General features: G+C 39.7%; 1 protein-coding gene and 1 pseudogene across 1 annotated transcript in view; both read left to right on the top strand.

The window, feature by feature from the left end:
* The window catches only part of DNAJC1 (DnaJ heat shock protein family (Hsp40) member C1), a 249,941-nt gene that overhangs the window by 154,030 nt on the left and 81,821 nt on the right, over positions 1 to 14,090 (top strand). The gene's annotated exons all lie outside the window — the stretch shown is intronic.
* LOC100938007 (high mobility group protein HMG-I/HMG-Y-like) lies at positions 12,565 to 12,888 on the top strand (annotated as a pseudogene).

Genomic DNA, 14,090 nt, shown 5'->3' with positions numbered 1-14,090 from the left:
ATCTTTTCATTTATGTCGTGTTTCTTAGCATAGTACCTAAAAAAAAAAAAAATAGTGGGTACTTCGTTAGTTCAATCAATAAATATTTATTGAGCACCTAACCAAGCACTATGCTTGGTATGCATATGGTTTACCTCTGGTAAATGTTGCCAGTCTTCCCAAGTAATTGTAACCAATTTATACATCCACCAGTTCATGAGGATTTCTCTTGCTCCACACCCTGACAACACTTGATATTGTATGTCTTTTTTCATTTTAGCTTTTCTGGTGGACCTCACAATGAGGTATGATTTTGTTGTCGCTATAAGAGTTTTTAAAAACTGAGGTGAAATCCATATAACATAAAATTAACCTTTTAAAATGAACAATTCACTAGCATTTAAGACATTCACAGTGTTGTCTAACCACCACCTCTGTCTAGCTCCAAAACATTTTATCACCTCAAAAGGAAACTGTACCCATTAAGCAATTGCTTCTCATTGCCCACCTCCACCAGCCCGTGACAACCACCAGTCTGCATTTTGTCTCTATGAATTTACCTATTCTGAATATTTCATTTAAAGGAACTCATACAGTATGTGACCTTTTGTTTCTGCCTTCTTTCACTTAGCATATTTCGATGGTCATCCACATTGTAGCTACTATCAATCTTTTTATGGCTAAATAATATTCTGTGTGTATGTGTGTGTGTGTGTATTTCACAATTTTTTTATTTTTTTTATTTTTTATTTTTTTTGAGACAGAGTCTCACTCTGTCACCCAGACTGGAGTGCAGTGGCGTGATCTTGGCTCACTGCAAGCTCCGCCTCCCGGGTTCACACCATTCTGCTGCCTCAGCTTTCCGAGTAGCTGGGACTACAGGCGCCCGCCACCAGGCTGGCTAATTTTTTGTATTTTTAGTAGAGATGGGGTTTCACCGTGTTAGCCAGGATGGTATCGATCTCCTGACCTAGTGATCCACCCGTCTCGGCCTTCCAAAGTGCTGGGATTACAGGCATGAGCCACTGCGCCCGGCCGTATCTTACAATTTGTTTATCCATTCATCCATTGATAAATGTTTGGGCTGTTTCTACCTTTTACATGTTGTAAATGATGGTGCTACAAATGTGTGTATGTTTATTTGAGTTTCTGTTTTAAATTGCTTTGGGTATATACCTGATTGGAATTGCTAGGTGATAATGGTAATTTTATGTTTAACTTTTTGATGTACCATCAACCTGTTTTCCACTGCAGCGGAACGGTTTTACATTCTCACTAGCAATATACGAAGATTCTATTTTCTCCATATTCTCACCTTCACTTGTTATTTTTCACTTTTGTTGTGGTTGTGATTGTTATAGCCACCCTAGGGTGTGCAGTGGTATCTCACTATCTCACTGTGGTCTTGATTTGCGTTCCCCTAGTGACTAATGATGTTGAGAATCTTTTCACATGTTTTTTGGCCATTTGTTGTGTAGCTTCTTTGAATAAATGCCCTTTTTTGAATTGGGTTGTCCTTTTGTTGTTGAGTTTGTTATAATTCTGCATACTAGGCGCTTATCAGATATATGAATTGTAAATATTTTCTCTCATCCTGTAGGAGTTTTTTTCATTTTCATAGTAATGTTCTTTCATGCACAAAAGTTTTTAGTTTTGATGAAGTCCAGTTGATTGACTTCTATTTTTGTTGTTTGGACTAAGAATGCATTGTCAAATCCAAGAGGATGAATTTTACCCCTATGTTTCCTTCTATGAATTTTATGGTTTTTCTTATTAGATTTAGATTGTTGATTCATTTTGCATGAATTTTTATTTGTGTTGTGAGTTATGGGTCCTGCTTCATTCTATATGTATAGTCTCAGGACCATTTGTTGAAGAGACTGTTTCTATCTCCATTAAATGGACTTGTCACCTATGTCAAAAACCATTTGATCATGTATGCAAGGTTTATTTCTGGCCTCTCTATTCTTTTCTATTGTTCTATATGTCTGTCTTCATGCCAGTACCACAATATTTTGATTACAATAGCTTTGTAGTAAAATTTGAAATTAGGAAGTGTAAATTCTCCAGCTTTGTTCTTTTTCCAAGTTCATTTTGGCTATTTAGGGTTCCTTGAGATTTTAATTAATTTTAGCATGGAATTTTTTGTTTCTGCAAAAAATGTCATTGGGATTTTGTTGGGTATTGCATTGATGTGCATAGATGTGCATAGTAGTCACATCTTAACAGTATTGTCTCCCTTGTGCTAGGAAGCACTAAGTAAAAAAAAAAAAAAAAAAAAGAAAAGAAAGAAAAGAAAATTTAAGTATTGAGTCTTCCCATACATGAACATGGGATGTCGTTCCATTTATTTCTGTCTCCTTTAATCTCTTTCAGCATTGTTTTGTAATTTTCTGTATACAAGTCCTTCACCTCCTTAGTTAAATTTATTCCTAAGTATTTTATTCTGTTTCATGCTGTTGTAAATGGAATTGTTTTCTTAATTTTCTTGTTTATATTGTCCATTGTTAGTGTCTAGAAACCCAACTGCATTTTATGTATTGATTTTTGTACCTATAATGTTACTGAATTTGTTAATTCTAGTAGTTTTTTTTTTGTAGGGTCTTTAGAGTTTTCTACATATCAGATGATATCTGTGAATGGAGATAATTTTACTTTTTCCTTCCAATTCAGATGTCCGTTATTTCTTTTTCTTACACAGTTGCCCTGGCTAGAACTTCCAGTACTATGTTTAAACAGAAGTGGCAAAAGTGGGCATCCTTATCTTGTTCCTGATCTCAACGGAAAAGTTTTTAGTCTTTTACCATTGAGTATGATGTTAGCTATGGTTTCTCCATAAATGACCTCTATTATGTTGAGGTAGTTTCCTTCTATTCCTACTTTATTGGGTATTTTAATTAGGAAACGGTGTTAAATTTTGTCAAATGTTTTTCTGCATCAATTGAGATGATCATGTGTGGGGTTTGTTTTCCCTTTTATCTATTAATGTGATGTATTACATTGAATGATTTTCTCATGTTGAACCAACCTTGCATTCCTGGGATAAATCTCACTTCGTCTTAGTGTATAAATTGTTTTCATACACTTTTCGATTTGGGTTGCTAATATTTTTTGATGATTTTTGTATCAATATTTATAAACAATATTGGTCTATAGTTTCTTTTCTCATGGTGTCTTTGTCTGACATGGAAATCAGTGTAATACTGGCATCATAAAATGTGTTAGCAAATGTTCCCTTCTCTCCAGATTTTTTAAGATTTTGAAAAGGACTGAGTTATTTGCATCTCCCCTCTTTTTTTCCCCCTGTCAGTATTGGCTTATCAGTTTTGTCTTTTTTAAAAAAATGACATTTTGTTTCATTGATTCTATTATTTATCTGTTCTCTATTTCATTTTTATTATTTCCTTCCTTTTGCTAGCTTTGGTCTTTGATCTCCTTTTTCTACTTCCTTCAGGAATAAAGTCTAAATTACTAATTTGAAATACTTATCAATGTAGGCATTTACTTTTTTTTTTTTTTTCGAGGTGGAGTCCCGCTCTGTCACCCAGCCTGGAGTGCAGTGGCACAATCTCGGCTCACTGCAACCTCTGACTTCTGGGTTCAAATGATTCTCTTGCCTCAGCCTCCTGAGTAGCTGGGATTACAGGTGCGTGCCACCATGCCCGGCTAATTTTTTTTGTATTTTTAGTAGAAACAGGGTTTTGTCATGTTGGCCAGGTTGGTCTTGAACTCCTGACCTCAGGTGATCCGCCTGCCTCAGCCTTCCAAAGTACTGGGATTACAGGCATGAGCCACTGTGCCTGGCTGGCATTTACTATTATAAGATTCCCTTCAAACACTGCTTTCACTGTATTCATACAATTTGGTATGTTTTATTATTATTTTAGTTTGTTTCTGAGTGTTTTCAAATTTCCCTTTTGATTTTTCTTGTACTCATTGGTTAAGAGTGTTTTAATTTCCACATACTTTGAGCTTCCTAGTTTTTCTTCTGTTGCTGATTTTTAGCTTTATTTCTTGTGATTACAGAAGATACTTTGTGTGATTTCAGCAATTTAAAATTTATTGACACTTGTTTTGTGGCTTGATACATGTTTTATCCTGGAGAATGTTCCATGTACACTGGAGAAGCATGTGTATTCTGCTGTTATTGGATGGATTGTTCTGTAGATGTCTGTTAGATCTAGTTGGTTTATAATGTTATTCAAATCCTCCGGTTCCCTATTTATCTTCTTTCTAGATGTTCTATCCATATTGAAAGTGGGGTTATATTGGGGGAATACTTGAGGACATTGGTCTGGGCAAAGATTTTTTTAGAGATAAGACCTCAAAAGCACAGAAGACAAAAGCAAAAATAGACAAAAAGGATTGCAACAAGCTAAAAAAGGTTCTGTACAACAAAGGAAGCAACAAAGAGACAGCCTATGGAATGGAAGAAAATATTTGCAAACTATTCATCTGACAAGGGATTAATAACTAGCATATATAAGAAACTCAACTCAATAGCAAATAATCTGATTTTAAAATGAGCAAATGATCTTAATAGACATTTTTCAAAAGAAGGCAGAGAAATGGCCAACAGGTATATGAAAATAAATGCTTAGTATCACTAATCATCAGGGAAATGCAAATCAAAACCACAATGAGATATAATCTGACCCCGGTTAAAATGACTGTTATCAAAAAGACAAAACGACAAGTGTTGACAAGGATGTAGAAAAAGGGAAACATTAATAGTTCACTGTTGGTGAGAAAGTGAGTATAACTGCTTTGGAAAACAGTATGGACATTCTTCAAAAAACTACAGATAGATCTACCATCTGATTTAGCAATCCATTTGCTGGGTATGTATCCAAAAGAAAGGAAACCAGGGTATCAAAGTGATATCTGCATGCCCATTTTTGTTGCACCACTATTCACAATAGCCAAGATAACAAAATCAACCAAAGTGTCCATTAGGATATGAATGGATAAAGAAAATGGTGTGTTTGTCCATATATATATGGACACACACTCAATGGAATATCATTCAACCGTAAAAAAGAATGAAATTCTGTTAGTAGCAGCAACATAGATGGAACTAGAGGACGTTATGTTAATTTTAATAAGCCATGTACAAGAAGATAACTATTGTAAGTTCTCACTCATATGTGACAGCTAAAAAACTTGATCTCACAAAGGCAGAAAGTGGAATGATAGTTACCAGAGGCTGACAAAGGTAGGAGGGAGGGATGATGAAGAGAGGCTGGTTAGTGGTTGCAAAAATACAGTTAGAAAGAATAAGTTCTAGTGTTTGGTGGCATGGTAGAGTGACCATAGTTAACAGTAATTTGTTGTATATTTCAAAACAGCTAGAAGATAAGATTTGGAATATTCCCAACACAAAGAAATGATAAATTTTTCAGGTGATGGATATCCTAATTACCCTGATTTAATATATGTATGCATGTATCAAAATATCACATGTGCCCCATAAATATATCCAATTATTATATATCAATTTTAAAAGAAGAAAATTGGGAGAAAGTAAATGATATTTTGGAGTCACAAAAATTGCTGAATCCTAAATGTGTGACATTTTTATGACTACCCTGCTGGTTCTTTCCTAGAGGTACACAGTCTGGAAGTGACAATGCTTATAACACAATATGAATGTAAAAGTAAAATAATGCATAGATGCAAAGTGACACCTAAGGGAAAGGAAATTACACTTGAGCTGAACATTGAGGAATAAGAGCTAAACAGCTGGAAAAGGGGAAAGGACCTAGGAGTAATACATATTTATTTCTAGTAACTGTATTATGTGAAAAATGTTTATCTCTTTATCATAGAAGCTTCCTATTTGTCCTTGACACCTTCAAGCAGGATTCTTAGTTATCACCTCTCCTATCTAACCCAGAACTGAAAATGGAGTTAAAAAAAAAAAGGTCATTATCCAGTTCTCTTTCATCTTTGATATGGAAATGTTTATTTTTGAAATACAAACGGAGACAATACCAGTTTCATTATTTTATGTTGTGAAATGGAGATAATAGTAGGTTGTTGGGAAGATTAAATCAGTTAGTTAATGTAAAACACTTTGATACTTGGGATATAGTGTTTAATCCTAACCTCATTTTGGCTGGCTTTTAAATTTTCTGTCTTCCATCTCACTAATACTCTTTGTAACATATATATTTAATTTGCTTTTGTACCTATCTGCTGAATATTATATTTCAATTTTAAAAAGTTTTAATGGTAGAGGCTCTACTTGGTACTTTATCAAATCCTTTTGGTAAATATTTATATTTTTCTAATACCTCTGCATATGTGGATATTTTCATGCTGGTCTTTTAATTCTTTAAACATAGTAACACCTTATCCACAGATGCATTTAGCCACAGGGATGGTCCAGATACCTGGTCAACTATATTGAGGAAACTTTAAACCTTTGATTTTTTTTGCCATATTAAATGATTTTTAGCAGAGCCCAAAATTGTTTTCTAAGGGAGTTCCAATAAAGTAGCAGGTAGTTACCTTCACAATTAAAAGAGGATGATAATAATAGCGGGTGATGTTTGTTTATTATTTATTACATGACAGGCATTGTGCTTGAACTCCTTCAGTTCACAGACATTGTACGGAAACTACGTCAATTAATTAAGCCTTACATCAACTATATGAGATACCATTATTATTATTTCCCATTTACTGATGAGTTAACATGAGGAGGTTTATTTGACCCCAGTACTTTTAATCATTATACCAGTCTACCTTTAATTGGATCTTGGCTGTTGCATTATAGCTGTTTCATAACTAAATTTGGTTCAACTATGGATATTCTACTTAGCAATTACAATTTAATCTAGAGGTGGTTAAGGAAATCTGAAGCTGAAATGGTTCTTTTTTCAAAAGTTTCTTAATTTAAATAGGTAAAATTTAATATAGACTCATTTAATGTACTTCTTCCTGGGAGCATATTACCAAGAATATATTTACCTTTTCATATTGTAGTATATTTTATCTACATGCTTGATTATCTTACAATCAGATTACCAGAGTGTTTTTTTAATAATTATTTTCTGCATTAAAACAATTGCCTTGGAGCATTTCACAATCAAAAAATAATTGAATTAATACTTTATGCTTCTAAGTGCCACCAGTTAGTTTTAGAGCCCAGTTTAAAAATTAATGTCCTAGGTGGGGCGCAGTGGCTCATGCCTGTAATCCCAGCACTTTGGGAAGCCGAGGTCAAGATTTCAAGACCAGCCTGGCCAACATAGTGAAACCCCGTCTCTATTAAAAATACAAACATTAGCCGGGCGTGGTGGCACACACCTATAGTCCCAGCTCCTCGGGAGGCTGAGGCAGGAGAATAGCTTGAACCCTGGAGGCGGAGGTTGCAGTGAGCCGAGATCACACCACTGCACTCCAGCCTGGGCAACAGAACAAGACTCAGTCTCAAAAAAAAAAAAAAGTTCTAATTTTTATGTAGTTTATGTAGACATAGTTAGGAATTTTAGTGTACCATTTATTAACTACTTAAAAGTGACTTTTTTTCCCCTCCAGCTTGCTTGATGGAGGATCAGAATCTATGCAATGGCACACGAGACAAACAAATTTGCAGTTTATCATCTTGTCACTAGTGCTACTTGAAAGGACAAACAGAAGCCCCCAAAATACAGTGTATTATCTAGGAAGGCTTTTACGGTTATAGCTACATAACTACCAAATCCAGACAATCTCTCCTCCATAGGGAAATTTAAAAATCTGTGCATACACATATAAATTTTTTGAGACAGAGTCTCATACTCTGTCACCCAGGCTGGAGTGCACTGGCATGATCTAGGCTCATTGCAGCCAAGCAGTGGCACCTCCTGTGCACAAGCAGTCCTCCTGCTCCAGCCTCCTGGGTAGCTTGGGCTACAGGTAGGCACCACCATGCCTAATTTTTAAAATTTTTTGTAGAGACCGGGTCTCTTATGTTGCCCAGGCTGGTATTGAGCTCAAGCTCAATTGATCTTCCCACTTTGGCCTCCCAAAGTGTTGGAATTGCAGGCGTGAGTCACTGTGCACAGCCAAAAATCTATTTTTTTAAAAAAATCAGCCATTTTTCCTCTTAAATGATAGTATCTTTAATACCTATTCTAATGGGGTGGTGGTGGGGTAGACTATTCTGGATGTATTAGTAAACTAAACATAAACTGATTTGAAAATCAGCATGTTTCAAAATGATTAATAGGATCAAAAATGCAAAGTTGAATAATAGTTTTTAACTGCAATGTAGTCTCTTTACTGGTGTGTCTCTTCCCGAAACTTTTTAGATTGCCATTATTCTCTATGTACTTCTAAAAATCTTAATATTCATGTCTCCTTACATAACCCAAGACTGCACAGATGAAGTACTGTCTAATAGCAGTAAGATTGGGCCAGGCACAGTGGCTCATGCCTGTAATCCCAGCATTTTGGGAGCCTGAGGTGGGTGGATCACTTGAGGCCAGGAGTTCGAGACCAGCCTGGGCAACGTTGTGAAACCCAGCCTGTACTAAAAATACAAAAAAAAAATTAGCCAGGTGTGGTGGCGCACAGCTGTAATCCCAGCTACTCGGGAGACTGAGTATATTGGTCTGTTTTCATGCTGCTAATAAAGACATAATCGAGAATGGATAATTTATAAAGGAAAGAGGTTTAATTGACTTACAGTTCCACATGGCTGGGGAGGTCTCATAATCATGGTGGAAGGCAAAAGAGAAGCAAAGGCACATCTTACATGGCAGCAGGCAAGAGAGCTTGTGCTGAGGAGCTCCCATTTATAAAATCATCAGATATTGTAAGACTCACTACCATGAGAACAGTATGGGGGAAACTGCCCGCGTGATTCAGTTATCTCCACCTCACCCTGCCCTTGACAGGTGGGGATTATTACAATTCAAGGTGAGATTTGGGTGAGGACACAGCCAAACCATATCACTGAGGCACAAGAATTGCATGAACCCAGGAGCTGGAGGTTGCAGGGAGCTGAGATCACACCACTGCACTTCAGCCTGGGTGACAGAGTGAGAAGTCCTCTAAAAAAAAAAAAGATTGTAAAATCATTTCTGAATTTTGAGGTCATTAAGAAAACCTCTAAGTAGGCCAGGCACAGTGGCTCACGCCTGTAATCCCAGCACTTTGGGAGGCTGAGGCAGTGGATCACGAGGTCAGGAGACCGAGACCATCCTGGCTAAGATGGTAAAACCCGGTATCTACTAAAAATACAAAAAATTAGCTGGGCATGGTGGCACGTGCCTGTACTCCCAGCCACGTGGGAGGCTGAGGCAGGATAATCGCTTGAACCCAGGAGGCAGAGGTTACAGTGAGCTGAGATTGTGCCACTGCACCCCAGCCTGGGTGACAGAGTGAGACTCTGTCTCAAAAAAAAAAAAGGGAAACCTCTAAGTAAATGTACTAATTAAATCTGGGATTTTGATTATTAGAAGTCAGCACTATATTCTTTGATTTGAATTTAAAAATTAGCTCTTTACCTAAAAGCTGGGACTTCCCTGAGATTACAGAGTTAGCTAAATAAATGTTTTGGATCATTTTACTAATATATACATGTATGTGACAAAAAATAGAATTAAGCTTATTCCAATAATCATACATACTTCCTCTAATTCCAACTTAAATTTCAATTCATGAGACATTTTTCCTCAATTCCAAATAATATTTGTTTTCAAGGATTTTATACCTCTGATGCTGGCTTTTTGCTTAATATATGCACACCATCCTAGGTATTCAATATTGATACTCTTTTCATCTACAAGCATACTTTTCACTGCTTTTTATTTATTCAACTGATAAGAAATCTATTGACTACTATGTATAAGGTACTGAACTAAGCACGGGGGATACATTTGACAACATAATGACCCCTGCTCTCACTAGAGAGATAGTAGATTTTACTGTTCCTAATTTTTGAGATTATATATATCCCTTATCAGAACATTCATTGATAGTTTTTGATAATTGGACTATTAATTTTATTAGAAACCATCCTTAATTATGGGAAGGCAGAGGTAGAATTTTCTCACAAACTGTACTCCTTCATCCTCTGTTCATCCTCCATATTTACTCCTGCCAGTTCATTTGTGCCTCATTTCATTTCATTCTATCCTGAGGACTTCTCAATTTACATCTTTAAAACCTCTCACCTATTCTTTATAGCTATCTACAGGACCTTGCCATAAGATGGCATTCAGTGTACCTGAAATTCAACATAGGTAAAACTGAACTTAATTCTCCCAACTTTCTCATATCTGTACTTGTAACTTATTCTGACAGTACCATAGACTCAGAATTATATACCCTTTTTAAAAAACTTCTTCTTGTTTTACAAGTCCAGTTTATCCTGGCCTTACCTCTCTGTGTTTTCATCTCTTCCTTGGAAATCCCTCAGTGCTACCATCCTAGTCCAATCTCTTATTATCTCATGCCTGCTAATACTTTCTTCACTATTATCCTGTCAGTTCATCCTATTTGCTTCTCTCACATTAGGTCTTTTTTCTTTTTTTTTTTTTCATTCTTATTATACTTTAAGTTTTAGGGTACATGTGCACAACATGCAGGTTTGTTACATATGTATACATGTGCCATGTTGGTGTGCTGCACCCATTAACTCGTCATTTAGCATTAGGTATATCTCCTAATGCTATCCCTCCCCCCTCCCCCCACCCCACACCAGTCTCCGGTGTGTTATGTTCCCCTTCCTGTGTCCATGTGTTTTCATTGTTCAGTTCCCACCTATGAGTGAGAACATGCGGTGTTTGGTTTTTTGTCCTTGCGATAGTTTGCTGAGAATGATGGTTTCCAGTTTCATCCATGTCCCTACAAAGGACATGAACTCATCATTTTTTGTGGCTGCATTGTATTCCATGGTGTATATGTGCCACATTTTCTTAATCCAGTCTATCATTGTTGGACATTTGGGTTGGTTCCAAGTCTTTGCTATTGTGAATAGTGCCGCTATAAACATACATGTGCATGTGTCTTTATAGCAGCATGATTTATAGTCCTTTGGGTATATACCCAGTAATAGGATGGCTGGGTCAAATGGTATTTCTAGTTCTAGATCCCTGAGGAATCGCCACACTGACTTCCACAATGGTTGAACTAGTTTACAGTCCCACCAACAGTGTAAAAATGTTCCTGTTACTCCACATCCTCTCCAGCACCTGTTGTTTCCTGACTTTTTAATGATCGCCATTCTAACTGGTGTGAGATGGTATCTCATTGTGGTTTTGATTTGCATTTCTCTGATGGCCAGTGATGATGAGCATTTTTTCATGTGTTTTTTGGCTGCATAAATGTCATCTTTTGAGAAGTGTCTGTTCATATCCTTCGCCCACTTTTTGATAGGGTTGTTTGTTTTTTTTTGGTGAATTTGTTTGAATTCATTGTAGATTCTGGATATTAGCCCTTTGTCAGATGATTAGATTGCAAAAATTTTCTCCCATTCTGTAGGTTGCCTGTTCACTCTGATGGTAGTTTCTTTTGCTGTGCAGAAGCTCTTTAGTTTAATTAGAACCCATTTGTCAATTTTGGCTTTTGTTGCCATTGCTTTTGGTGTTTTAGACGTGAAGTCCCTGCCCATGCCTATGTCCTGAATGGTATTGCCTAGGTTTTCTTCTAGGGTTTTTATAGTTTTAGGTCTAACATTTAAGTCCTTAATCCATCTTGAATTAATTTTTGTATAAGGTTAAAGGAAGGGATCCAGTTTCAGCTTTCTACATATGGGTAGCCAGTTTTCCCAGCAACATTTGTTAAATAGGGAATCCTTTCCCCATTGCTTGTTTTTGTCAGGTTTGTCAAAGATCAGATAGTTGTAGATATGCGGCATTATTTCTGAGGGCTCTGTTCTGTTCCATTGGTCTATATCTCTGTTTTGGTACCAGTACCATGCTGTTTTGGTTACTGTAGCCTTGTAGTGTAGTTTGAAGTCAGGTAGCGTGATGCCTCCAGCTTTGTTCTTTGGCTTAGGATTGACTTGGCAGTGCGGGCTCTTTTTTAGTTCCATATGAACTTGAAAGTAGTTTTTTTCCAATTCTGTGAAGAAAGTCATTGGTAGCTTGATGGGGTGGCATTGAATCTATAAATTACCTTGGGGCAGTATGGCCATTTTCACGATATTGATTCTTCCTACCCATGAGCATGGAATGTTCTTCCATTTGTTTGTATCCTCTTTTATTTCATTGAGCAGTGGTTTGTAGTTCTCCTTGAAGAGGTCCTTCACATCCCTTGTTAGTTGGATTCCTAGGTATTTTATTCTCTTTGAAGCAACTGTGAATGGGAGTTCACTCATGATTTGGCTCTCTGTTTGTCTGTTATTGGTGTATAAGAATGCTTATGTCCTTCCTCTAATTGGAACTCCCAGCCGGGGCTATTTCTGGCGCTGGCACGGCTCCAAGAAGGCATCCGCATTTGCTACCAGCCGCGGCCGCGGCGGAGCCAGGCCGGTCCTCAGCGCCCAGCACCGCTGCTCCTGGCAACCCGGAGCGCGCACCGCAGACCGGCGGCCGAGCTCGCGCATCCCAGCCATCCCTCTTCCATCTGCTCCTTAGAGAAGGGAAGATGAGCTAGTCGAGCTCGAAGTCCAGCCAGCCTTTGGCCTCCAAGCAGGAAAAGGACGGCACTGAGAAGCGGGGCCGGGGCAGGCCGCGCAAGCAGCCTCTGGTGAGTCCCGGGACAGCGCTGGTAGGGAGTCAGAAGGAGCCCAGCGAAGTGCCAACACCTAAGAGACCTCGGGGCCGACCAAAGGGAAGCAAAAACAAGGGTGCTGCCAAGACCCGGAAAACCACCACAACTTCAGGAAGGAAACCAAGGGGCAGACCCAAAAAACTGGAGAAGGAGGAAGAGGAGGGCATCTCGCAGGAGTCCTCGGAGGAGGAGCAGTGACCCGTGCGTGCTGCCTGCTCCTCACTGGAGGAGCAGCTTCCTTCTGGGACTGGACAGCTTTGCTCCGCTCCCACCGCCCCCGCCCCTTCCCCGGGCCCACGGTCACCACCGCCTCTGGCCGCCACCCCCATCTTCCACCTGTGCCCTCACCACCACACTACACAGCACACCAGCTGCTGCAGGGCTCCCATGGGCTGAGTGGGGAGCAGTTTTCCCCTGGCCTCAGTTCCCAGCTCCCCGCGCCCACCCACGCATACATACATGCCCTCCTGGACAAGGCTAACATCCCACTTAGCCGCACCCTGCACCTGCTGCGTCCCCACTCCCTTGGTGGTGGGGACACTGCTCTCTGGGCTTTTGGTTTGGGGGCGCCCTCTCTGCTCCTTCACTGTTCCCTCTGGCTTCCCATAGTGGGGCCTGGGAGGGTTCCCCTGGCCTTAAAAGGGGCCCAAGCCCCATCTCATCCTGGCACGCCCTACTCCACTGCCCTGGCAGCAGCAGGTGTGGCCAATGGAGGGGGGTGCTGGCCCCCAGGAGTCCCCCAGTCCAACTGTCTTTGTCACCACGTGGGGCTCACACTTTTCATCCTTCCCCAACTTCCCTAGTCCCTCCCTGCACTAGGTTGGACAGCCCCCTTCGGCTACAGGAAGGCAGGAGGGGTGCGTCCCCTACTCCCTCTTCATTGTGGCCGCAGCCCCCTTGCCCTCCCCCTGGAATCTGAGTACATATTGTGGTGATGGAGATGCAGTCACTTATTGTCCAGGTGAGGCCCAAGAGCCCTGTGGCCGCCACCTGAGGTGGGCTGGGGCTGCTCGCCTAACCCTACTTTGCTTCTGCCACTCAGCCATTTCCCCCTCGTCAGATGGGGCACCAATAACAAGGAGCTCACCCTGCCTGCTCCCAACCCCCCTCCTGCTCCTCCCTGCCCCGCAAGGTTCTGGTTCCATTTTTCCTCTGTTCACAAACTACCTCTGGACAGTTGTGTTGTTTTTTGTTCAATGTTCCATTCTTCGACATCTGTCATTGCTGCTGCTACCAGCGCCAAATGTTCATCCTCATTGCCTCCTGTTCTGCCCACGATCTCCTCCCCCAAGATATTCTTTGTGGGGAAGAGTGGCTGGGGCATGGCAGGCTGGGTGACCGACTACCCCAGTCCCAGGGAAGCTGGGGCCCTGCCCCTAGGATGCTGCAGCAGAGTGAGC

The sequence above is a fragment of the Pongo abelii genome, chromosome 8 (assembly GCF_028885655.2).
Source record: "Pongo abelii isolate AG06213 chromosome 8, NHGRI_mPonAbe1-v2.0_pri, whole genome shotgun sequence".
In the NCBI taxonomy this organism is placed as follows: Eukaryota; Metazoa; Chordata; class Mammalia; order Primates; family Hominidae; genus Pongo; species Pongo abelii.
This window is presented reverse-complemented; position numbering and strand designations above follow the sequence as displayed.